Source organism: Anomaloglossus baeobatrachus, chromosome 8 (assembly GCF_048569485.1).
Source record: "Anomaloglossus baeobatrachus isolate aAnoBae1 chromosome 8, aAnoBae1.hap1, whole genome shotgun sequence".
Classification (NCBI taxonomy): Eukaryota; Metazoa; Chordata; class Amphibia; order Anura; family Aromobatidae; genus Anomaloglossus; species Anomaloglossus baeobatrachus.
Window position 1 is genome coordinate 120,512,710 of NC_134360.1, and position 26,044 is coordinate 120,538,753.

Consider the following 26,044-nt stretch of genomic DNA (forward strand, 5'->3'; position numbering starts at 1 on the left):
AGGGTTTAGAAAGTGTCATATTATAGGGGTGAAAGTGAGAAGAAACCAACATTGTTTACAGTGTCTATTTATTCAGTTACCTTCAGGTCCCTTCCTGTCCAATTTTAGTCTGGTTATCATACCAGACAGATATCCATTGTGTTATACAGCTGGCAACTGCCTAAGACCGCAATGGCATGAGTGAACTCTGCCTCCTACTGTTAAAATATTTCTGGGATCTGATAGGTTATAGCAACTATTTTGATCCTCCTGTCCACAATTTCACATTGTATTGCAATACTGTTGTATTGTTGTCATGAGGGCGTCCTGCCCTGGGGAGATCTTGTGCGAATCTGGAATCTGAAGATCACAACGCCTTAGTGCTACCTTGATTTTCTTTCTACAGAATTTATTTAATTTTCTATAATTATTCTATATTAATGCCTCATACTTACCGTTTTGCTGTAATTCTTGAAAATTCTCTATGGCTCTATTTAGCCATAGTGGTTTCCTCCAATTTCAAGCTCGTTTATTCCCATAGGGAATATCTTGTGCACAGCTCCTATTCAGGATACTTATAATAATGTCCCATTTGTTTTGTATACTTTTATTTCTCAGCACATTGACCCAGTTTATGGCATTAAGTTTATTCATTGGAAATTCACCTTCCTGAAATGTGGTCTCTTTGTAGCCCCTCTTATTAAAGGATACACGAAAACTTATTTTGTGATCACTTAGCCAAGTCAAACACAATTTGCCCAAGGGGCAACTAGAGGTACCCTCTACCCACTAAATATCTTTAAAATTTAACCTTTTATTAATGTTCAAATTTAAATGACTAATTCTAAAATTGGCATGTAGCTGAATGTTTGTTTTTATTAGGCAAAGTAGAGTGAAATTGATATATTACATATCTATCTCTCTGTATATATGTATGTATATATATGTATATGTGTGTGTGTGTATATATATATATATATATATATATATATATATATATATATATATATATATATATATATATAATATAATATATGGCGAGGGAGAGAGAGATAGGATTTTGATTTATCTCATAGTGAGCTGCAGTCCGCGACTGTTTGTCTCACCTCCTTAGGGTGAAAAAAAATAATTTCTATTTGCCATTTTTAGAATTAGTCATTTAATTTGAACATTAATAACAGTAAATTTTTAAACATCTTTAGGCTACCTCTAGTTGCCCCTAGCTTATATGATAATCGCCTTATACTAAAGCTCCAGAAGCAGGGACTAAGGGAACTATATGCAACTGGGTAAGGAATTGGCTAAAATATAGGAAAAAAGAGTAGTCATAAATGGTATATTGTTTAAATGGGCTATAGTCAGCAGTGGGGTACCGCAGGGATCTGTGCTAGGACCGATTTTTCTTTTTAATATCTTTATTAATGACCTTGTTGATGGGATTGATAGTAAAGTGTCAGTCTTTGCTGATTACACCAAACTATGTAGGATACTAAAAACTGACCTTGATAGTACAATATTACAAAACGATCTGGATAAGATGTCGGAATGGGCAGATACTTGGCAAATGAGAAATAATGTTAAGAAATATAAAGTAATGCACCTAGGATGGAGTAATCCTATAGCTGCATATACTGTATATTAAATGGAAGTAAACTTGGGACTACAGAACAGGATAAGTACTTCGGTATTCTGGTTACAAATAGGCTGAGCAACAGCACTCAATGTGAGGCAGCAGCTGCTAAAGCAAACAAAATTTTAGGGTGTGTAAAAAGAGAGATTAGATCCCGTGAGCCCAACGTATTGTTATTCCTCTATAAATCACTTGTAAGGCCACATCTAGAGTATGGAATCCAGTTTTGGGTTCCACATTTTAAAAAAGACATTCAGAAGTTAGAATCAGTTCAAAGGCGGGTTAGTAGACTACTACAAGGAATGGAAGGCCTCCCATATGATGAGAGATTGAAAAAGATGGATTTATTTAGCTTAGAAAAAAAACGTCTCAGAGGAGATCTCATTTACAGTGCTGGCCAAAAGTATTGGCACCCCTGCAATTCTGTCAGATAATATTCAGTTTCTTCTTGAAAATGATTGCAATCACAAATTGTTTGGTATTATTATCTTAATTTAATTTGCTTGCAATGAAAAAACACAAAAGAGAATAAAACAAAAATCAAATCATTGATCATTTCACACACAACTCCAAAAATGGGCCAGACAAAAGTATTGGCACCCTTAGCCTAATACTTGGTTGCACAACCTTTATCCAAAATAACTGCGAACAACCGCTTTCAGTAACCATCAATGAGTTTCTTACAATGCTCTGCTGGAATTTTAGACCATTCTTCTTTGGCAAACTGCTCCAGGTCCCTGAGATTTGAAGGGTGCCTCCTCCAAACTGCCATTTTGAGATCTCTCCACAGGTGTTCTATGGGATTCAGGTCTGGACTCATTGCTGGCCACTTTAGTAGTCTCCAGTGCTTTCTCTCAAACCATTTTCTAGTGCTTTTTGAAGTGTGTTTTGGGTCATTGTCCTGCTGGAAGACCCATGACCTCTGAGGAAGACCCAGCTTTCTCACACTGGGCCCTACATTATGCTGCAAAATTTGTTGTTAGTCTTCAGACTTCATAATGCCATGCACACGGTCAAGCCGTCCAATGCCAGAGGCAGCAAAGCAACCCCAAAACATCAGGGAACCTCCGTCATGTTTGACCGTAGGGACAGTGTTCTTTTCTTTGAATGCCTCTTCTTTTTTTTTTCCTGTAAACTCTGTTGATGGCTTTTTCCAAAAAGCTCTACTTTTGTCTCATCTGACCAGAGAACAGTCTTCCAAAACGTTTTAGGCTTTCTCAGGTAAGTTTTGGCACACTCCAGCCTGGCTTTTTTATGTCTCGGGGTAAGAAGTGGGGTCTTCCTGGGTATCCTACCATACAGTCCCTTTTCATTCAGACGCCGATGGATAGTACGGGTTGACACTGTTGTACCCTCGGACTGCAGGGCAGCTTGAACTTGTTCGGATGTTATTCGACGTTCTTTATCCACCATCCGCACAATCTTGCGTTGAAATCTCTCGTCAATTTTTCTTTTCCTTCCACATCTAGGGAGGTTAGCCACAGTGCCATGGGCTTTAAACTTCTTGATGGCACTGCGTACCGTAGACACAGGAACTTTCAGGTCTTTGGAGATGGACTTGTAGCCTTGAGATTGCTCATGATTCCTCACAATTTGGATTCTCAAGTCCTCACAGTTCTTTGGTCTTTCTTTTCTCCATGCTCAATGTGGTACACACAAGGACACAGGACACAGGACAGAGGTTGAGTCAACTTTAATCCATGTCAACTGGCTGCAAGTGTGATTTAGTTATTGCTAACACCTGTTAGGTGCCACAGGTAAGTTACAGGTGCTGTTAATTACACAAATTAGAGAAGCATCACATGATTTTTCAAACAGTGCCAATACTTTTGTCCACCCCCTTTTTTATGTTTGGTGTGGAATTATATCCAATTTGGCTTTATGACAATTTTTTTTTTTCTTCATTGAAGACAAATTAAATGAAGATAATAATACCAAAGAATTTGTGATTGCAATCATTTTCAGGAAGAAACTGAGTATTCTCTTGACGGAATTGCAGGGGTGCCAATACATTTGGCCAGCACTGTATATATAGAGATGGGGAGAGAGAGATATACAATGTGTGGTCAATATAAAGGACTGACACATGATTTATTCCTTCCAAAGACAATACTAAGGACCCGGGGGCATTCCCTGCGAGTAGAACAAAAGCGATTCCGGCAGCTAAATAGGAAATGTTCTTTACAGTTAGAGCAGTCAGACTGTGGAATGCCCTACAACAAGAGGTAGTAATGGCAGATGCTCCTTCCTACACCAGTTCCTGAGCTACGGATTTACCTTCCTAAAATCTTGCTTCCTCTGGTTTGGCACTTGGTACAGGTGGTATTTCAGAAAATACCACCTTCGATGTCCTTTTTTTTAAGCTTACAGCCTAATTCCCTGACATAATCTTTAAGGACCTTCCACCTATCTCTAACATGTCATTTGTGCTGATGTGCATCATGATCGCGGAGTTCTCACTAGCCCCTCTCAGTAATTTGTCAAGCCGATCAGTGACATGCCGAACTCAAGCGACCGCAAGGTAACTCATCGTATGGCGATCCTTGTCTTTGTGACAAATTTTTCTATCTGTTCAATAATGGAGTCCCCCATTATCAGCACCTGTCTGGCCTACTCTGCACTCCTATTTCTTTCCTTACTGGAGTAGACGTCCTTTCAGAGGTCTTGTCTTGCTGCAGCAGTGCTTCCCTTGTACTTACAAACCCCTTATTTGCCAACTTGGCAAACTGGGGTGTGCAAGATCAGGCCTACCCCCCTGTGACCCAGCTAGCTGCCTCACTGTCCTGCCGCTCCATATTATGATCCTCCTCCACATCTACCACAGCGAGCACCTGCTCAGTGAGCAGCAAATTCCTCTCCATATTGTCTATGGATTTTAGTGTTGCCAGCTGCTTATTTAGATCCAGTACCTGGGCTTCCAAATGCACAACATGCTCACATCTCACACATCAGTATGCACCCTCAAATGGCTGTTCATGGATTGTATACATGTGACAAGATTACATTGCATGGTATTGTCAGTAATTGAACACATTTCAATAACTGAAAAAATGTAAAGTATTAATGTTTTAATGTTTTGTTTTAAATATTATTTGTTTCTAATTCAGCAAAATATAAAAAAAATTAAAATTTGATATTTTCCAGTCTTAAACACTAGGGGGAGTAGCTGCTGAAATCCTACAGAAATCGTACTGTAAAACTTGCTCACATTACAGCTGCAGTAAAAGTTGGCAGAATTTGCCCTGCTGTATGTGATGTCACCTCCCCCTCCCAATCTGGGTGTTTCCAAAAGGATAAAGGAAGATTAAGTTTAGGATCACAGTGTGGAGCTATTTTGTTGGTGACCTTAAATGTCTAAAGTATCACCAAGGAAAGCTGCATAGTGCTCCCCACATAAAGCTCTGCACGCCCCGGTGTAGCAATGCTCTGCCGCATGCACGCCCACCCACAATGTTCTGCCACATGCACGCCCGCAATGCTCTGCCACACGCACGCACACACACAATGCTTTGCCACACGCATGCCCGCAATGCTCTTCTACACGCATGCACACACAATGCTCTGCCACACACACCCAATGCTCTGCCATGCCCACCTGCAATGTTCTTCCACACACACTCCCGCAATGCTTTGCCGCACGCACACACAATGCTCTGCCACACACAATGCTCTGCACGCTTGCACGCAATGCTCTGCATGCACGCATGCCCGCATGGAATGCTCTGCATGCACGTCCGCTGCGGCAAGGAGGGGGGGGGGTCATTGGAGACGGTAGCAATCTCCTCCTTCTACTGTGATTTGGACAGCCCTGGGGGCACGTCCAGGTCACAGCAGGGAGCTCTCCTGTATTAAGTATAGAGTCTGAGTCCGACTATCAGTGAATGCACACAGGGCTGCCATAAAGCAGGTGAGTAACTGTTGTTACACACAGCAAATGCAAGATGGCAGCCCCCAGTGAATCAGTAGACTTAAATAAAAACTAAATAAACAGTGAATCTATTTTTCTATTAAAAATACTTTGATTTCATAATCACTATTATTAATACAAAAATAAAAAACGCGACACACTCCATTTAACTTCTCAATACCCCACATGTGACTGTACAGTCATGCTCAGTCACACGGCAAGACGCCGGATGGTAGGAGCTCTATTATATACAGAGATTGTCCTAGAATAGTTTGTGGATTCCATATACAGAGCCCCCTAAGTGCCAGAAGAGCAGAATCCCCCCTCAATTGTCTCTCTATTTTGGAAATTCCACCCCTCTGGGAATTTATCTACATGTACAGTGAATATTTTGACTTTATTTTTGGGGTTTTGTTTTGTTTTTTGTTTTTTTTACCGAAAAAACAGCAGTTGATGTTGCTGACTGAAAATTGTAGTCTGCAATTGTAGTGCCCATACATTGTGCCCAGCTCATGCTTTGAGTCCCTTCTAAATTAAGCGCACTCACAGTAATGCCAAACATAGGGATGCTAGCACACTACGGAATTTAGGAGTATAGAATTCACTGGACTTATCATTTGGGTGGAACCATTTTGCTTTTCCAAAGACTTTGTGTTACCAGTACCATGGAAACCCTCTATATTTCGGATAACAGATGACGGACCTGAGTGGGTACTTGTTTCTTTCTTGCTTTTTTGGTCTGTTTATTCGGAACACTTTACAGTAAAATTTTGGCTCACATTTATCCTGTGCTCTATCTTGAGGGATCCAGTCATTATAATAACGCAGCAAAGTTAGTCTGAACGCAGTTTAACCTCCTTTTTTTTTTTTTTTTTTTTTTTAGTGGTGTCCTTTTCAAAAGTGCACAGAAGTGACCGAACATGCTTTTATGCACCATTGAAACGACTGACACCGCCGGATCATAGGGCAGACCGAGTCCAAAGTGAGTCCCTTGGCTTCATTATACCAAATTTTTCCATCTGATTCACATATTTCAGAGATGTACACTTGTAGAGCTCAGGATAAATGTCAGCGGAGCATTACTGCAATCTTTGGGAGGAAGAATGAGCAAATCGAGAGTAGTTTAAAAATTGTTTTTACTTATTTTTTACGCCGTTCCACCTGCAGTATAAATAATAAGACAGCTTTATTCTTCAGGTCACTATAATTACAGTGATACCAGATTTAAATCTGATTTTTATGTTTGGCTACTATCACATACTAAAAACACTTTACAAAAAAAACAAACAGAAAAATACATTTTTTTTTTGTATCACCATATTTTGTGGTTATGTTAGGGCTACTAATTGGCAGACCCATATTGTAAAAGTTTGGAATCCACGTAGTTTCAAAGGTGCTCGGGTGCTGGACCGGAGCCCAGGATTCCAGATTTTTGATCCGGATCCCGCATTCAACAAATTAAAAAAATAAAAATAAAGGAAACATAACAACAATGAAGTGAGCGCTTCATACTTACCAAGGCTCCGTTGCAACTGTACACTGCTCCCACTTGGCTGTACACTGCTCCTGCAGCCTCTTTTTCACTTCCTGGGCCACTCATCATTGCTCATCCATATGCATTTCTTTCCCTGCCCACCGGGCAGCCTGGCATCTGTGATTGGTTGCAGTTACATGCACCCCTAGCCTGTGTGACAGTCTGCCTGCAACCAATCATAGGCGCTGTCTGTGGGTCTGTATCGTGGTCTAAAAATAAATAAAACAGTTGACGTAGGGTCACACCAGCACAGAGCGAGCCCACGGCTGAAGACCCCAGCCCTGCTCTTATCTTGGCTGTGTATCAAAATAAGAGGAACCACATGCAGCTTTTTTTCAAATTTAAAAAAACAGCTTGCGGTCCTCCCCAATTTTGATACATGGCTAATATAAAGCTTGACAGCTGGGGGCTGGTATTCTCAGACTAGGGAGGCCTATGATTATTAGGCCACCCCCAGCCTAAAAATAGCAACCCGCAGCCACCTGAGATTATCACATCCATTAGATGCGAAAAGCTCTGCACTTTACTCGGCTCTTCCCGTTTGCCTTGGTGCGGTGGCAATCGGGGTACTGCGCAAATGCACAACTGCCATCAAGCCCCAAATTAGTGATTGGTAGGGGTCTGAGACCCCTCCATCAATAATCCCCTCCATCAATAATCCTATAACTAAAAAGAAATAAACACAGAGAAAAATCTTTTATTTGAAATAAAATACATAAAAAAACCCTCTTTCACCACTACAGCGGGCAGTCATGCTCTATGGCCGCGCGCTGTTACTGAGATGTAGCAGAGTTAAATCGCCGTAGGACCTTTTGTGGATTACGACGGACTTGAAGGGTTGTTTAGGAGTAAATAAAGAGGTGAAAGGGTGTTTTTTGTATTTTATTCCAAATAAAGGATTTTTTTTTGTGTTTTGTGTTTATTTGCTTTTACTTACAGTTTAGTGATGGGGTTGTCTCTGATACCTGCTGTCACTAATCAAGGACTTAGTGGCTGCTGTGGGCTGCTATTAACTCCCTCATTACCCCGATTGCCCTGGCGCCGGGCTTGTCACATCTAAGGCTAGTTTCACACATTCGTCTTTTCGCCGGATTGGCGGTTCCGGCGCGCTCCAGTACAGTGTGATACCGTACAGTGACAGCGCTCAACTTCCGGGTCACATGCTCTGGTTACATGACAGCATGTGACCGGAGCTTGGTGCGCTGCCATTTTACTGTACACACTGTACTGTAGTGCGCTGGAACCGAAAATCTGGCGAAAAGACAGATGTGTGAAACTAGCCTAAAGGATGTGGCAATCCTGGGTGGTAGCATCATATGGGGGAGACCATACATGATTTTTTTATTTTTACTGTACGGGTAGTGTCACACTGGCGTATGACTCGCATGAGTGCAATGCTAGAAAATTTCGCATTGCACGTGGCCCCATGTAAGAGAAGGCTGCAGCTCACATCTGCAACTTTTTCCTCAGCCCTAATCGGACTGGGCATGCTGCGATTGTCTGCGAGTCTCCTATAACTCACACCCATACAAGTCTGGGTGCGATGGAAACATCGGACTTCACTGATGACATTAGAAGTCCCAGAGAGGGGTCATTTAACAATTCTACCTTTGGAACCTAGAGACGGGTCGAATGACCTGAAGGATTTTAGCGAACATCCTATAATCACCGTCTTTTGTTCTGTAATTAAGGCCATTACTGTCGCACAACAGGAGGTTGTTGTTTTCCATTGAGTTTTGCCATTTAGTTTCTAGTTCGTTCTATTCAGTTTGGACTAAGGGTCATTTGACCCTCTTTCGGGACTTCAGGGGGGAGCTCGAAATTTCTGGGACTTCTAGTGTTAAAGTGCAGTGTGATATACGCACATGCTGACAATGTAGGGATGGGGAGATTAATCCCTTCCTCTCCTCCGCAGCTGCGATCCCATCGCAGGACGGATCAGCCACATGACTCTTGAATCACGCTCGTAGCAGATCGAAAACAGGAGGACAAAAGAGTTGTGTTTTAAATAATTTTCTGTTCTTTATTAATATTTTAAGAAATTCATGTTCCTTTTTTTTATATATGCAAATATGATGACCCACACAAACAAAATGGTAAAAACCTATATCTAAAGGGACTCCAGCAGCATAGATGGAAAAAAAGTGTATACAGCAGGAGCATGATATGATCAGTACGCTAAAAAATATTATTGCACCCAGGATTGATAGCAACCATTAATATAGGGGGAAAGAACATAAATGATATAACAGCGTGGAATATCCCCTATTTAAAGTTTCAGGGTGCAATGAGTAAAGCATGTAAGCATACATACACGAGCATAGTTCATACCGAGAAAGTGCCTTGTGCTTGGAATTAAGGCCTGCAATCAGGGCTGTATTTGGCCTTTGTGCTGCCCTAGGCACTTAAAGTGGTTGCGCCCCTTACTGACAACTCGCCCTATGAGTCTGTGCACACAACATCTATACAAGGCCAATCTATTCTGTAACACACTTGATAAAAGTGCTCAACTCTATAAGAATGAAGATCTGCACTTGCTGCGCACACCTTCAGTTTTATTTAGCTTCTTTTAACAGCTTCAGGTTTTCAAAGACACTAAGTGGTTAAAAGAGGTAAGTCATCCATTTTTCATGCTGCTGCCACCAAGAAGATGCTGACTAGTACTTGATACAATTTCAATTTAAAAAAGATTCCAGTGTTTCCACCGCCTGAAAAACTCAATAGATTCACAGATGTGTAAAAGCCGTGGTGTGCACACACCTTAACCGTTCACATGCCCAGTGTATGTACACAGACTACAGTTGGCAAAACCCGGAGATAGACAGGCTCGACCAATAGTCTGATTTGTCAGAGAAGTGATAACCCAGCATATCCAATTTCAGACTGTGTATCCTTTTTTTTCTCTAAGAGATGATGAGCCACCGCTATATATATTATAGTGTCTGTCTTGGAGAACACAAGATCATTCAACAAAGTGAGCGCTCCTGTATATGGGAGAGTCAGGGAGAGAGCTGTTAGCCGTATGATGGGACACCTCTCTATAATGCATGGGAGAGTTAGGGAGACAGCTGCCAGCCGAATGATGGGACACCTGTCTATAGTGTATGAGGGGTCAGGGAGATAGCTGCCAGCCGTATGATGGGACAGCTGTTTACAGTGTATGGGGGCTTTAGTCAAATACTTGTTTGGCAGACGTATGGCCGCATTAAGACAGATATATTGTTAGGCTGCTTTCACATTCGCGTTCTTTCACTTTAGTCGCAATCCGCTGCTTTGGAAAACGGCGCAATTCATTAACGGATTCTGCTGTTTCCCATAGACTTGTATTGACGACCCATTGCGACTGATGGCCTTGCGTTGTATCCGCCGGCCGACTCTTCTGTCATGGAATGACTGACCGCCGGCTGGAAGGAACGCAAACTAACGTTTTTTGGATTGTCAAAACGACGCACTGCGGTGGATTCTGGCGGAATCTTTCAAGGATATAATGCTTGTCTATGCTGACTGATTCCGCCGCAATGCGCTTTATGGCGGAATCCAGCGCTGGAGTCCGTCATTTCTACTGAGCATGCCCAGTACGTCTGGCACTTCCATTGAGCTGTCCCAAAAACAAACCGATCACGACGGATCCATTGTAAAATGGACGCACAATGGATGTGTTTTTTCACAAGATTTCTGCAAACGTTTTCCTGTGAAATAACGCATCCGTTGCATCTGTTTACGCCAAAAAAAGCACTGATGCGTCGGAACAATGCAACGACGGACCTGGCAGATTTCAAAAAACGCAAATGTGAAAGCAGCCTTAGTTTGGCAGACTAACCATAATGATCTACTATCAACTCTAATAAATTAAGTATTGCTACATCTACATGACCAGAACCAACCTCAAATCACGATAACCTCACCAGAGCCACCAATGGTACATGACAACATCGCCAGAACCAACCTCAAATCACTACTACATCACCAGAAGTAAAGCCAGCCCAACATAATTGTCTGGCATGAAACTGCACCTCTTAGTATGTCTGTAACAATGGTAAGGAGATACAAGAGTTGTTACCAGCCATCATCAGACTGCGGACCATACAGGAACCACAGTACTGATGGTGCAGGCAGTAGCACTATTAAACATTTAAAAAATACCTTAATTTTTTGGAGATATCTGAGCACATTGATGTGGGTCTGGGTCCTGAGACCCCCCGTAAATTGGTCAAAAGACCCCTTAGAAGTGCACAGCTCAGGAGACAGGACAATGACTTTCTACAACATCCGCTCTGCGCGCTCTTCTAAAAGAGCTTTTCAGCTGTGGTTGGGTGTCTCCGGACCAGTATCCCCACCAATCTGCTCAGAATTATTGGGCATAAAACAAAAAATTCTCCGAAAAGTTGTTACTCTTTACAATGCTGCCAATAATCGGAAACCGATTGATCTATTTAAACTGGCTGTCAGATCACCTGACGCACAAGCAAAAGGTTCGTTTGTCGTGTGAAATCATTTTTCCATTTACATAAATAAACATACAGTTAGGTCCAGAAATATTTGGACAGTGACACAATTTTCGCGAGTTGGGCTCTGCATGCCACCACATTGGATTTGAAATGAAATCTCTACAACAGAATTCAAGTGCAGATTGTAACGTTTAATTTGAAGGTTTGAACAAAAATATCTGATAGAAATTGTAGGAATTGTACACATTTCTTTACAAACACTCCACATTTTAGGAGGTCAAAAGTAATTGGACAAATAAACCAAACCCAAACAAAATATTTTTATTTTCAATATTTTGTTGCGAATCCTTTGGAGGCAATCACTGCCTTAAGTCTGGAACCCATGGACATCACCAAACGCTGGGTTTCCTCCTTCTTAATGCTTTGCCAGGCCTTTACAGCCGCAGCCTTCAGGTCTTGCTTGTTTGTGGGTCTTTCCGTCTTAAGTCTGGATTTGAGCAAGTGAAATGCACGCTCAATTGGGTTAAGATCTGGTGATTGACTTGGCCATTGCAGAATGTTCCACTTTTTTGCACTCATGAACTCCTGGGTAGCTTTGGCTGTATGCTTGGGGTCATTGTCCATCTGTACTATGAAGCGCCGTCCGATCAACTTTGCGGCATTTGGCTGAATCTGGGCTGAAAATATATCCCGGTACACTTCAGAATTCATCCGGCTACTCTTGTCTGCTGTTATGTCATCAATAAACACAAGTGACCCAGTGCCATTGAAAACCATGCATGCCCATGCCATCACGTTGCCTCCACCATGTTTTACAGAGGATGTGGTGTGCCTTGGATCATGTGCCGTTCCCTTTCTTCTCCAAACTTTTTTCTTCCCATCATTCTGGTACAGGTTGATCTTGGTCTCATCTGTCCATAGAATACTTTTCCAGGGGGCGTGGCCTGCTTGCTAATGGCACCGGTCACCTAGCTGCTGAGCTCCAGCCACCTCGACTCCTAACCGGCTCACTGCGGCTCACCAGTGGCACCAATCTCTCTGCACACGGGGGGAAAGTGCTGCGGAGGTACCCAGGAACGTGGCATGCCAAGGGGAAAGTCCCAGAAGAAGCCGTCCCCGGCGAAAGTTACAGACTTCTTCTCCAGCACGGGAAGAGGGAAAATGGCAGCAGCATCCTCCTCCACAGCTTCCTCACGCTCATCCAGGAGGGGATCCACAGCAGGCCCAGACTTGGACACAGACGCTGCAGATATACCGCTTACCAAAGGTACCATGCAGAAACTGCTCAGTGCCCTCCGCTCATCACTGCAGCAGGATTGGAAAGATATGGTGGCTGAGCTGAGGGGAGATATCACTGCCATAGGCAATCGCACAGCACACATTGAAACTAAAATGCAGGAGCTGACAAAGTCACACAATAGCCTCATTGATGCTAATGCAGCACTGGAGGAACAAGTGCAAAAGCTCCATACCAAGGTCTTGGATTTAGAGGACAGGTCCCGCAGAAACAACATAAGAATCAGAGGAATTCCAGAGGCCATACCAGACAAGGGGCTGCAGAGCGTTCTAGGCTCCTTGCTGCAGGAGCTGCTCCCAGACCTGTCTGCAACTGATTTCCTGGTGGACAGAATACACAGAGTCCCTAAGCCTAAATCCCTCAGTGCTGATGCCCCCCGGGACACTTTGGCTCGCCTGCACTTTTACAAGACCAAAGAAGCCCTGCTGCAAGCCCTGAGAAGGAGGCCGCCTCTGTCTGAGCAATTCCAGCACCTGTCCATTTTTCCGGATCTGTCTGCAGGAACCCTGGCAAAAAGGAGGGAATTTGCCCCTTATACCAAAATTCTCAGGGATGAAGCTATATCCTATAGATGGGGTTTCCCTGTAAAGATCCTGCTTTTCCGTGCAGGAAACACCCACGTCTGCCATTCCCCACAACAGTTGGCAAAGCTCCTATCCTCATGGAACATGGCAAATCTCCCGGCCAGATCTCCAAGAGCCACAGGATCATCCCAAAGGGATAAAGTGAATGAAGATTGGTCCGTCGCGTGAGTTATGTGATATGTCTGAGTCGCGGCTGAGACTTAGTTGCTACTTTTAAGGTCCGCTGGTTCTGTTCAACCAGGACCCTGAGCCCCCATGGCGGTACATTTCCACCATACCGCAGGCCCCCTTTTTGGGCTTTTTTCTATGTGGACTTAAGCTCCCTACATCAGTAATGTTAGTGATGTTAATGTTGTCAGTGTTACCTCTTTCCTGCCTAACCTTCCTTTCTCCCCCCGCAGCTCTAGGTAAGAGACTTTTTTTCATGTACAATGGTATTGAACTGTATGTCTATAAATGTTAGGGGCCTGAACTCGCCGGCCAAGAGATCCATGTTTTGGCGGGAAGTGGTTAAATCCAAATGTGACGTGATTTGTGGTCAAGAGTCTCATCTCCTCCAGGGGGACTCGCACAGGTTAAATAATGCTAAATTTCCTTTCATACTGCTGGCTTGTGGGAAAAAAAAAAAGGCTGGAGTATTCATTTGTGTAAAAAATACTGTTGCGTTCACACTACATTCCCAACATTTAGACCCTGAAGGTAGATACGCCATTATTAATTGCTCCATAAATGGCTCTAAGTATACTATTGCAACCCTTTACGCCCCCAACTCTGGTCAGATCAGCTTTCTGCGGAGGTTTCTTTCCAAGCTTTCATCCGTTACAGAGGGTAAGCAAATAATCTGCGGGGATTTTAACATGTTAATGTCCAGCACTCTGGATTGCTCCAATACTGCTGTAAAGAGGAAGGAAATGAGCACAATAATTTCAGAAAGGCATCTCCATGATATATGGAGATACCAACATGCAAATGAGAGGGACTACACATTCTTCTCACCTCGGTTCACCTCATACAGCAGATTGGACTACTTTCTGGTTGAAAGCTCACTTATTATGGATTGCTCAGATTCAAAAATTGGACTTATAGCTTGGTCGGACCATGCCCCCATATACCTGACAGTCCAGGAGCAAAGCCGCACGCCCGTTTTTACCCGGTGGCGCATGAATGACTCCCTCCTGGCCTGTAGACAAATCTCTGAGGAGTTGCAGGCCGACCTCGCAGAGTTTTTTAAATTTAATGACAACAAGGAGGTGACAGAGGAAACGCTATGGTCTGCACACAAGGCCTTTATTAGGGGGTCATTCATCAAAATTGCCACTAGGGAGAAAAGGAGGCGTCAGGCAACTTCCAAAGCTCTACTGTCCCACATAGCGCTTTTAGAAGCCCACAATAAATCTGCCCCGAACATGTCAACATCTGACGAACTCAGGAAACTAAGAACACAGCTCCGCCAATTGCTGATGGTAGACTATGAGAAAAATTTAAGATCCCTCAAACAGCGGTACTATATGATGGGTGACAGGGCGGGTGCCTTACTAGCCAGGAGGGTTAAAAAACGAGAAATGCAAAACAAAATTGAATACCTCGTGACGGGTTCTAATGCCACAATACGCAACCCAACGGAAATAGCCAATCCATTCGCTGATTTTTATCAGTCTCTCTACAACCTTAAAAATGACCCCAATGCCCCAAAGCCTACCCAATCGGCAATTAATTCCTTCTTAAACAATATTAATCTTCCTCGGTTATCTACAGTACATCTAGAGCAACTAAATTCCCCTTTCTCCCTGGAAGAGGTTCGCCAGGCGGTGATCACAGCCAAAAGAAATTCAGCTCCAGGCCCAGACGGCCTCACTAACTCCTATTATAGGCAATTCACTGAAACCCTGTCTCCTTTCCTCCTGAGACTTTTCTCCTCTTGGCGAGCCACAGCAGATATTTCACCAAATAATCTAGAGGCCATTATAACTACCCTGCCAAAGCCAGGAAAACCCCCTACATCACCAGGAAACTTCAGGCCAATATCCCTCCTAAACTGCGACTTAAAATTGTACGCCAAAATAATCTCAGCTAGAATACATAAAGTCCTTCCATCACTGATTTCCCCGGATCAAGTGGGGTTTGTGGCGGGGAGGCAGGCGAAAGATGGGACGAGACGTATGCTGGACCTGATTGCGGTGGCTGAGGGGAGGAAAATCCCCAGTGTATTCCTGTCCTTGGACGCAGAGAAGGCGTTTGACAGGGTGCACTGGGGATATCTGAAATCTGTACTGGCCAAGTTTGGATTTGAAGGCCCCATACTTACCGCCATAATGGCACTATACTCTAACCCTAACGCCAAAGTTCTGGCATCCGGATTTATATCTCGGAGTTTTGAATTATCCAATGGGACACGCCAGGGGTGTCCGCTCTCCCCTATCATCTATGCCCTTGCTATAGAGCCTCTGGCGCAGACTATCCGTGAATGCCCTCGGATCTCGGGGATTCGAGTGGGGAGTACAAACCATGTGATCAGTCTATATGCGGATGATGTGATTTTATCCTGCACTAATGTAGAGGTGTCCCTAAAACACGTAATGGAGATCCTGTCCTCCTTCGCTCAAGTCTCGTATTACAAGCTTAATATTACCAAGTCCTTAATTTTTCCGCTCTTCCTGCCCGCCTCAACTAGAGCCACTCTTTCTCATCTTTACCCTTTCAAATGGGAAGACGAGGGTATCCCCTACCTGGGTATTATACTGGCCCCGCTACACTCCGTGATCCGGAAAAATCTGCTGACCCTGCACACCTCACTGGATAGAGAACTTACTCGCCTTTCTCTTCTCCCGCTCTCTTGGGTGGCGAGAATGCAGACCTTTAAAATGATCTGCCTCCCAAAAATTATCTACTTACTTCGGTGCCTGCCCCTAACAATTCCGCAACGGTATCTCACCAAAATTCATTCGCTAATGAGTAAATTTATATGGGCTGGGAAAAAACCTAGAATAGCCCTGAGATGCATGCATGCCCCGTTAAGTGGTGGAGGAATGGGTATTCCTAATATTCTAACATACCACAGAGCCGCTATCCTGGAACCGGCTCGAGATTGGTGGAGGAATGATTCAGACTTAAGATGGTTACAGATTGAGTACACCTGGGCACAGGTCCACTCCCCTAAACAATTCATAGACTCCCTGCTCCTAACCCCTTCTCCCCCCGGCGATCTTCTACCCACCACAGCAGCTCTAAAGAAAGCTTGGTCCTTGTGGAGCAAGCCAGTGTCACATGCTTTAGGTCCCAGCATTCCCCTTAGATCGCTAGAAGCCTTCATTCCGAACTTGAATCTTGCCGCCTGGACACGTGGAGGTCCAATCACCCTAGCAGATCTCTATAGAGAAGGCGTCCTACTCCCGTACTCAGAAATGTGTGATAAATTTAACCTTCCCCGACACAGTCTATTCCAGTTTTTTCAAATACGTCACTTTCTTCAGTCCGCTCCTCATCTCCCGGCTCCCACGACAGCTGACCACGCCTCAATTAAAAAATTCTTTCAAAATAGCAAAATCAAAGGCCTTTCATATATCCATAATATGCTAAACTCCCCACAACCGGACAAACAATTGCCGTATATGCTCAAATGGGAAAAAGATCTAGCTTCTCCGCTTCTGCCGCAAGAATGGTTCGCGGCCTCAAAATGGATCCACAAGTTCTCTTCTTGTCTCAATCATATAGAGCAATTAAAAAAGGTTCATCTGAGGTGGTACAACTCCCCTACTAAACTGGCTTCTTTTTCCCCACATGTGTCACCACTGTGCTGGAGGGGCTGCAACCACAGGGGCACCTTATGTCATATGTGGTGGTTTTGCCCTAAGTTATCTAACTTCTGGCAGGAGGGGTTCAATCTAATCCATGAGGTTACTAGTCTCCGCCTTTCTCCAAACCCAACCTTAGCGGTGCTACACATTGGCTTAGATGGGATCCCGGATCTTTTAAAAAACATCATTTCTCACATTCTCATAGCTGGCAGGTACTGTGTGGCATACAAGTGGAGGTCGGTGAGCCCCCCTACAAAAAGAGATCTAATTGAGAGGATCAACCTACACTGGCTATACGAAACCAACTTGGCCCCCAACCTAGAGAAGAGAACGGTGAGACTTAAACAATAGCACCCGTGGGCCACTTCCCTTTATGCAACGGCCCTCCCCCAGATACCGACACCTACACCATAAATAAATTGATTATGCCTAAGAATGTCTTGTAGAGCTGCTTCCCCCACCCCCTCTCTTTCCCCCCTCCCTCCCTGCTCCTATGTTCAGGTTGTTGTTGTAAGGGGTATTTAATGTCCCAGATTGATATTCTGATAATGGCTCGAGGCTATTCCACCTCTTGCTACTCATTGCTCCTGTTCTTGATGTTGTTGTATGAGAAGTTTGTATTTTTCTGAAAACTCAATAAAAACCTTTATGATAAAAAAAAAAAGAATACTTTTCCAGAACTGAGCTGGCTTCATGAGGTGTTTTTCAGCAAATTTAACTCTGGCCTGTCTATTTTTGGAATTGATGAATGGTTTGCATCTAGATGTGAACCCTTTGTATTTACTTTCATGGAGTGTTCTCTTTACTGTTGACTTAGAGACAGATACACCTACTTCACTGAGAGTGTTCTGGGCTTCAGTTGATGTTGTGAACGGGTTCTTCTTCACCAAAGGAAGTATGCGGCAATCATCCACCACTGTTGTCATCCGTGGACGCCCAGGCCTTTTTGAGTTCCCAAGCTCACCAGTTAATTCCTTTTTTCTCAGAATGTACCCGACTGTTGATTTTGCTACTCCAAGCATGTCTGCTATCTCTCTGATGGATTTTTTCTTTTTTTTCAGCCTCAGGATGTTCTGCTTCACCTCAATTGAGAGTTCCTTAGACCGCATGTTGTCTGGTCACAGCAACAGCTTCCAAATGCAAAACCACACACCTGTAATCAACCCCAGACCTTTTAACTACTTCATTGATTACATGTTAACGAGGGAGACGCCTTCAGAGTTAATTGCAGCCCTTAGAGTCCCTTGTTCAATTACTTTTGGTCCCTTGAAAAAGAGGAGGCTATGCATTACAGAGCTATGATTCCTAAACCCTTTCTCCGATTTGGATGTGAAAACTCTCATATTGCAGCTGGGAGTGTGCACTTTCAGCCCATATTATATATATAATTGTATTTCTGAACATGTTTTTGTAAACAGCTAAAATAACAAAACTTGTGTCACTGTCCAAATATTTCTGGACCTAACTGTATGTAAGGCACGATTCCCTTACAAAAATCACACAATTTAGCTTAAAAGGGGTTGTCCGGTCTAGAATGACAAGTTTGCAGTCACTGTGTCACTCTATGACTGCACACCTGTGTATCCTCCCAGTGCACTCACGACGATCAAGAATGCGATATGCAGACTCCCGGTCAGAACTTGTCTAGTGGGTACGGCGTCACTTAATGCACTTGTATTGAGGACTTCTAGCTTGGACTCTGCATATCGTATACGTGACCGCGATTGCCGGCACAGACACCAGAGAATCCTTGTAGCGCACAGTGAGTGCACTGGGAGGATTCAAAAATCTGCAGTCACACAGTGTGACACACTGCCCCCTAATAAACTAAAATGCCACACTGTCCTCCCTTATAAACTATACCCACCACACCTTCCTCAATTATAAAATATGATCTACACATTGTCCTCACAATGTCCTTCTCCATATGGAGTTCTCAAACTGCCCTTCTACATACTGAGCCTCCCATGCTGCCCCATCTTATTGCGCTCCAAATGCTGCCTGCCCCTTTTCCATAATGAGACCACCATGCTGCCCCACTCATCATACAGAGACCACCATGCTGCCCCACTCATCATACAGAAACCCCTGCGCTACCTCACATCCAATGCTGAGCCCCCTCCCACACTACCTCACATTTCATACCGAGTCCCCTAAATTGCTCCACTCCATACTGAGCCCACCCATGCTGCCCCCTTTCCATACTGAGGTCCTCACACTGTCCTTGTCCATATTGAACCCTCATGCTACCCCTTTTCCATAATGAGCTCGAAATAATTCCTCCTCTCCATACTTAGTGAGTTGATACACACAGCACTTCTGGGCTGGTGCACAAGTAGGCTCCAAAACCGTCTCAAGTAGATGTAGAAACTTGGCACTCAAGATCAATGTGAATAGTGGTTTTTATTGTGAAGAACTTGTAAGACCAGCACAAGCACATCATTGTCACAGACAGCGATGGACACCACGTCATACCCAGCTACGCCACTCGCGACTATACTTTCTGAGGACCCTCTGCACGCACACTGACGAAGGTCTTTTAACCGAAACGTCTGTGCTTGTGCTGGTCCTACAAGTTCTTCACAATAAAAAACACTATTCACATTGATCTTGAGTGCCAAGTTTCTACATCTACCCCTCTCCAAACTGAGACCCCCAACATACGAAGTCCTTAAACTTTTCCCATCGATTTTGTCCCTTGCACTAACCCTCACTCTATATAAGCCACCCTAAACCCCCCTCCTACCGCAAGAGGCCCCCTAAACCCCCCTCCTACAGCAATAGGCTCCATTAACCCCCCTCCTACAGCAATAGGCTCCATTAACCCCCCTCCTACAGCAACAGGCTCCATTAACCCCCCTCCAACGGCAACAGGCTCCATTAACCCCCCTCCAACGGCAACGGGCTCCATTAACCCCCCTCCAACGGCAACGGGCTCCATTAACCCCCCTCCAACGGCAACGGGCTCCATTAACCCCCCTCCAACGGCAACGGGCTCCATTAACCCCCCTCCAACGGCAACGGGCTCCATTAACCCCCCCTCCAACGGCAACGGGCTCCATTAACCCCCCCTCCAACGGCAACGGGCTCCATTAACCCCCCCCTCCAACGGCAACGGGCTCCATTACCCCCCCTCCAACGGTAATAGGCTCCCCTCCCCCTCTACAGCAATAGGCCCCCCTTGACCACCATCTTCTTTAATAGGCCCCCTAACTCTAAGACTATACTAATAGCCCCAGCCCCCCTAACCACTGTCGAGTCATAGGCCCCCTAATCTCCAGACTACAATAGGCCTCCTAATCCTCAGTCTATATCCTAGGCCTGCCCCTCCCCCACAATCTTAACTTCACAGCATTAGGAACTCTGTGAGCGATTATCTTCTCCTGTGCCGCCCACCGCCGCCCTCCTCCTCTTAATGCTGCTGCTCCTCCTCCGGTGTCCGTCACCCTCCTCCTGCTGTTGGCTCCGGTGAGCGATCTGTCCTCCACGGCATCTGCACCATTAGACACCACAGCATGGAGCTGATTGGCTCTCCTCTGTCCTCTGACCCCGGAAGTGCAGGCGCCGGCACTTCCGGGGTCAATCAGCCCTGTGCCTGGCGCCCGCAGTTTATTTGCATGTGAGTCTTAAAGAAGCAGATACAGACAGATGGAGGTGCGCCTCTCAGCCCCCCCCCCCCCACCGAAAACACAGCGGATTTAATAGACTGTCTAACAGGAGGGGGGATGTAAAAAATCAAAAACATTTTTTTTTTTTTGCAGCCAGAAAGTGGTGCCACCCCCCAACCCCCCCCCCCCTGCAACCTGCCGCCCCAGGCACCGAACAACGGGTGCTTGGTGGTAAATACGGCCCTGCCTGCAATAATGTCCCAGGGAGAAGGGCTTCCCCGTACATCCACCAGGAAATTATTTAAATACATATAACTCTTTTATCCTCCTGTTTTTGATCTGTTTCATGGAGTTTGTGTTGGCGGTAGGGGAACTCTAAGTGGCACCCTACCTCCCAACTAGGTTAAATATGGTTGCATGGAGACAGATTTGTATAACCCAAGCTTGCAGCAGAGCCTGAGCCGAAGGTCATTAGTATATCGCATTAGAAGCGTGACCCCCCTCATAGCGCCTGTAGCAGTCAGCTGACAAGCTGCCACTTAGTGTGGGGATGCATCTGATTGCAACCAATCACAGGCATCGGTGGGCGGGGAAAGCAGTGTATATTCAATGAAGGTTAATTACCTGCTCCGGAAGTGAATCTGCAATCTTGAAGCAGTTTACCACCATGACACATCCTTTGTGAGTACAGCGTGCGCGCTCTCCTATCTTCCCATCTCTTCTACCACCATTTTTAATCTCCGGCTTTTGATCCCCATAAACTTATATGGGGACCAGATTCTGGACAGGAAACTGATTTTAAAAATAAAAGATAACAGGGACCAGCCGATCCCGGTTATCTGCAAAGTCCGCTCATCACTAGTTAGGGCTTATTTTTTGTGGGACGAGTTGAAGGTTTTTTCTGTACCATTTTTGGGTACATAAATTTTCTTTTTTTTTTTTTTTTTTTTATATCGCCTTCTACTTTGATTTTTGGGAGGCAGAACAAACAAAATCCATCAGTTCAAGAATTGTGTTTTATGCCATACACCCTGTAATAAAATTGACAGCTTTATTCTTAGGATCAGTAGGAGTACATCAATACCACAATTATATTGTTTTTATATTGTTTTATTGTTTTTGCTGCTTTTATGCAATTAAAATAATTTTAAACAAAAAAGAATTGTTTGGGCATCACTTAATTCTGAAAGCTGTAGTTTTTTTTGTTTTTTCTTTGTTGTTTTTCAGCTCTCGGAGCGGAGTAGGGGCTTGTTTTTGCGGGACAAGATGGTTTCAAGCTATACTATTTTTATTTACAAAATTTTTAAACAAGGAAGGCTGGAGTCTTTTTAGCACAAAATAGTTCAACATTTTATTAGAAAATTTGTTGAAAACATATTATAGGACACAGTGGCGTAACTAGAGTGCGATGGGCCCCGGTGCGAAAGTTGGACCTGGGCCCCCCTCCGGACGTTGGTCAGATGAATGGGCACCTGTAGCGTTCTAAATCCTATAAAGGCATATTAATTGCCCCTTCCCCCCCTTCATTATGCAGTAATGTTCCCAATCCTGGTACATATGTCCCCCATACTGGTATATATGTCCCCATCCTGGTATACATGTTCCCCATCCTGGTATACATGGTATATAATGTCCCCATGCTGGTATATATTTATCCAATCCTGGGCCGATCCTAGTAAAAATGTTGCACATCCTGGGCCCATCCTAATATGTCTCCCATCCTGATATATAGTATATGTTCCTCATCCTGGTATATATGTCCCCCATCCTGGTATATATGGTCTGGGACTGTCTCTAATGAATAATTAAAAAAATATAAATAATTTAAAAAAAATTCTACTCATCTTGCCTCTGCTCCCACATCACCAAGTGTCCTCTGTAGCGAGTGCGGAGTGGCCTGCAGCTGACATCAGAGTGCATGCTATAGAGCATGACCATACTACCATGCGCTGCCCCCAGTTATGGTATGAACGTCAGCTGCCAGCCACTGTGTGCCCTGTACCTTTGGGCCTGGTAACAATCTCTACGTTTGTGATTGTTACTCCCCTACCTGCTTTCCTCACTCCATCCACCAACTATTGATTGCTGAAGTCAGCTCACGTATTGTAAAGATAAAGCACCCTCCCAGGACATACTGCATCAAATCTACTTCAGGCTATGTGCCCACTTTGCGTTTTTATGTGCAGAAAATCTGCACATAAAAACGCATGTTTGGAACGAAAAAAAGCAACTGAAAAAAACCGAGCATTTTTTATTGTGTGTTTTTTCACCTACCTCTTTTTGAGCGTTTTTTAGTCATGGCGATCATAGGGGTTCAAGCGCTGTACCCCCGCGGTCGCCAGGTCCTGGCTCTCGCTGCCAGGAGGAGTACCCGCGCCGCTCTCCGCAGTTGAACCCTCTAAATGCTGCAATCAATGCAATTGCTGCATTCAGAAGGCAGGGAGAGGCATCGCTTACCCTCCCTGGCGATCAGGTCCCTGTAGTGCAATCACAGGGACCCAATCACTGCCATGGCAACCTTGGGTCATCACCCTGATGACCCCGGTTTACTGAGGCATGGATCGCCCCCCAAACCAGGGCACCTACGTCACCAGAGTTCCCTGCAACAAGGTCCCGTGGTAAAGACCACAAGGCCTAGGTGCAGGAAACCCTGGTGACATCACAAGGTGAACTGAGTTCATGGCGGTGGATCTGCAGGACACCCCGGTGATCCGTAGGCATGAACTCGATTCACCTTGTGATATCACCAGACTTCCCAGAAGCAATGTCCTGCAGTAAAGACTGAGATGAGGAAATGGCTGCAGGGAGCCCCAGTGACGTCAACACACGCAAATTCAATGTGGGAAATACAAATGCGTTTTTTCCTGCATTTTTCACTGACTCCATTGAAGTCAATTGGTGAAAAAGCAGGAAAAATACAGAAACAACTGACACGCTGCTTCTTTTTTCAGCAACAAAAACTGCAAGAAACAGCATGGGCACAGCAAGTCAGGATTCTCAGACTTTGCTGAGATCATTTTTCCTTGCTTTTATCAATTAAAAAAAGCAAGGAAAAACGCATGAAAAAAGCGACGTGTGCACAAGGTCTTCTGTGTATGTAGCTGAGCAGTGCACAGTAATTTAGCTGGATTTAGATACAGGACCTGGCTGTGCTGCTTTCATCAAACTGCTGCAAACACTTCCCCACTGCTCACATTGTGACTGATTCTGTGGGCTGGCCCCAATCACCTTATCAGCCTCATCCCACCTCCCTCCCGCCACCACCAAATCTCAGTGTCCAAAGCAGCACCTGAACGGTTTACAGTAAGATAACAGAATGTAAAGAAGGTCAGATAAACTGTCCTGCCATATATACAGCTCACCCCTCTCCACATGGTCGCACATCAGTAAATAAACGATCGGACGCTGTCAGTGACTGCTCAGAGCGATGGAAGGGAGGCAGAGTATATATTATACTGCCATGCCTGAGCTGCTGGGACTGAGAAGTACGGAGTGCTGCCTCACAAACATGCCGGTCAGACCGCACTGCTGCCCTCACCTGATATGTCTCCTGCAGAGGCCGGCACCACAGTGTAATCACATCCAGAGACTGGAGGGGGCAGAGCTCACGCTGCCCGGCCGCTTCTACTGAAAATGCAGGAACAGCCCAGCTCCTCTCACTGACAGGAGCTGCTGCTGATCTGCAGGGCGGGCCCCTAACCTGCGGGCCCGGTCGCAATCGCGACCCCTGCGACCGCGGTAGTTACGCCCCTGATAGGACAGTAAATGATCTCAGATGATACTGCACGGGCCCATACAGACAAGGTCAGCACTAGGGACATAAGATCTTATAATACATATTGCTGTTACATATAAATTAGTAATTGCATACGAAAGTTGTTTAGAAAAATTCCTGTCATATAATGGCTATGCCAAGTGATTGTATCAGTCAGACCACTTTACAGGTATTTAATTTTACAAACAAGTCTAAGCAGAAAAAAATGGGATACATCAATCTTAAATAGCAAATGTAAATAAATACAACAGATCTCCTCCCCCCCCATCTAAATTCAATGCTGAGAAGGTACAATTGCCATTATCATAATGGTTAAACAAGCAATGCATTGAAACTGCCACTTTACCTTTGAACTTCATTGGGAGAATAAGTTGCCGTTTTTGCATAATGTCAATATTGGGGGATGAGCGGCAAGATGAATAGCCTTTTGGTTTTAAATGGTAAATGTAAGATCCATAAGGTTTCAGTAACTAGTGCAGAAAAGCCTCTTCCCCATGTAAAACTATAGTGGAATAAGCATAAGTGGTAGTATAGTGGAATAAGCGTAAGTGGTAGTAATTGCGTTAACAGATATAACACCAAAGGGTTAAGGCGACCAGAAATTGATTATTACCCATGTGGGGATATGCCAAGGGTCCGCCTGCATCGACCCAAAAGCATGTTTCGCGTCGGTCGTGTGGTTTGACTCTGCATTTGATCCCCTATTTAACCAGGAGGACCTGTGGTCACATGATTGTTTGTGACCAATGTCCTCCTCCCGGACGACCCGCCCGGTAGTCACTACGGCACCTGCGCACAAGGAACCCAAAACACAAGGGCCAGGGCGCAGGCGCTGTTTAGACAGCAGGGAAGCAGTGCTTGGATTTGGAGAGCAGCGGTCATGCGCACTCCACCATGATATGGTTACCAGTATAGATCAGTAAACGATAGATCCTAATGTCACATTTGACTTTTGAAGCTATTTTATTCCACTTTTTTTGCGGCGATGTGCTGAAAAAGCAGTTAATTGCCATGGTGGTTTTTTTTTCCCCAGCATTTTACTGAAAGGGTTAAAGCACACCAATCACCAGTTTTTTTTACTATATAACCTAAAGACAGTACCAGTATAGCACTATCAGGCTGATTCTATACATACCTTCAGTTGTCAGGAAGGATGTATAGGTTTTGAAACGCAAGCAAGTAAAGTTTGTAAAATCAGCAGCTTGAGTGACAGCAGCAGCTGATAGCTGGGGTGGGTATTCATATTTATCCCCTCCCTCTGTTACTTATTATAATTCTTTTATACAATCGTTTTACTTTGTGACTAAAAGAACCCAAGCTGATGGCATATCCATGTGACCAGAGGGGGCGGGGCATCAGCCAACAGGAAAATGTTGCTTTCTGGTATCAGCTATGTTGGCTGAGGCCCCGCCCATTCTAGTCACATGGGTATGACATCAGCACAGGTCCTTCTAGTGATTTAGTAGAATGGTTCTATAATAGAATTAG

The 26,044-nt window shown here is 44.5% G+C and overlaps 1 protein-coding gene across 3 annotated transcripts in view; it reads left to right on the forward strand.

The window, feature by feature from the left end:
* RBFOX2 (RNA binding fox-1 homolog 2) overlaps positions 1–26,044 on the forward strand; it is an 846,394-nt gene that overhangs the window by 793,646 nt on the left and 26,704 nt on the right. The window lies entirely within an intron of this gene.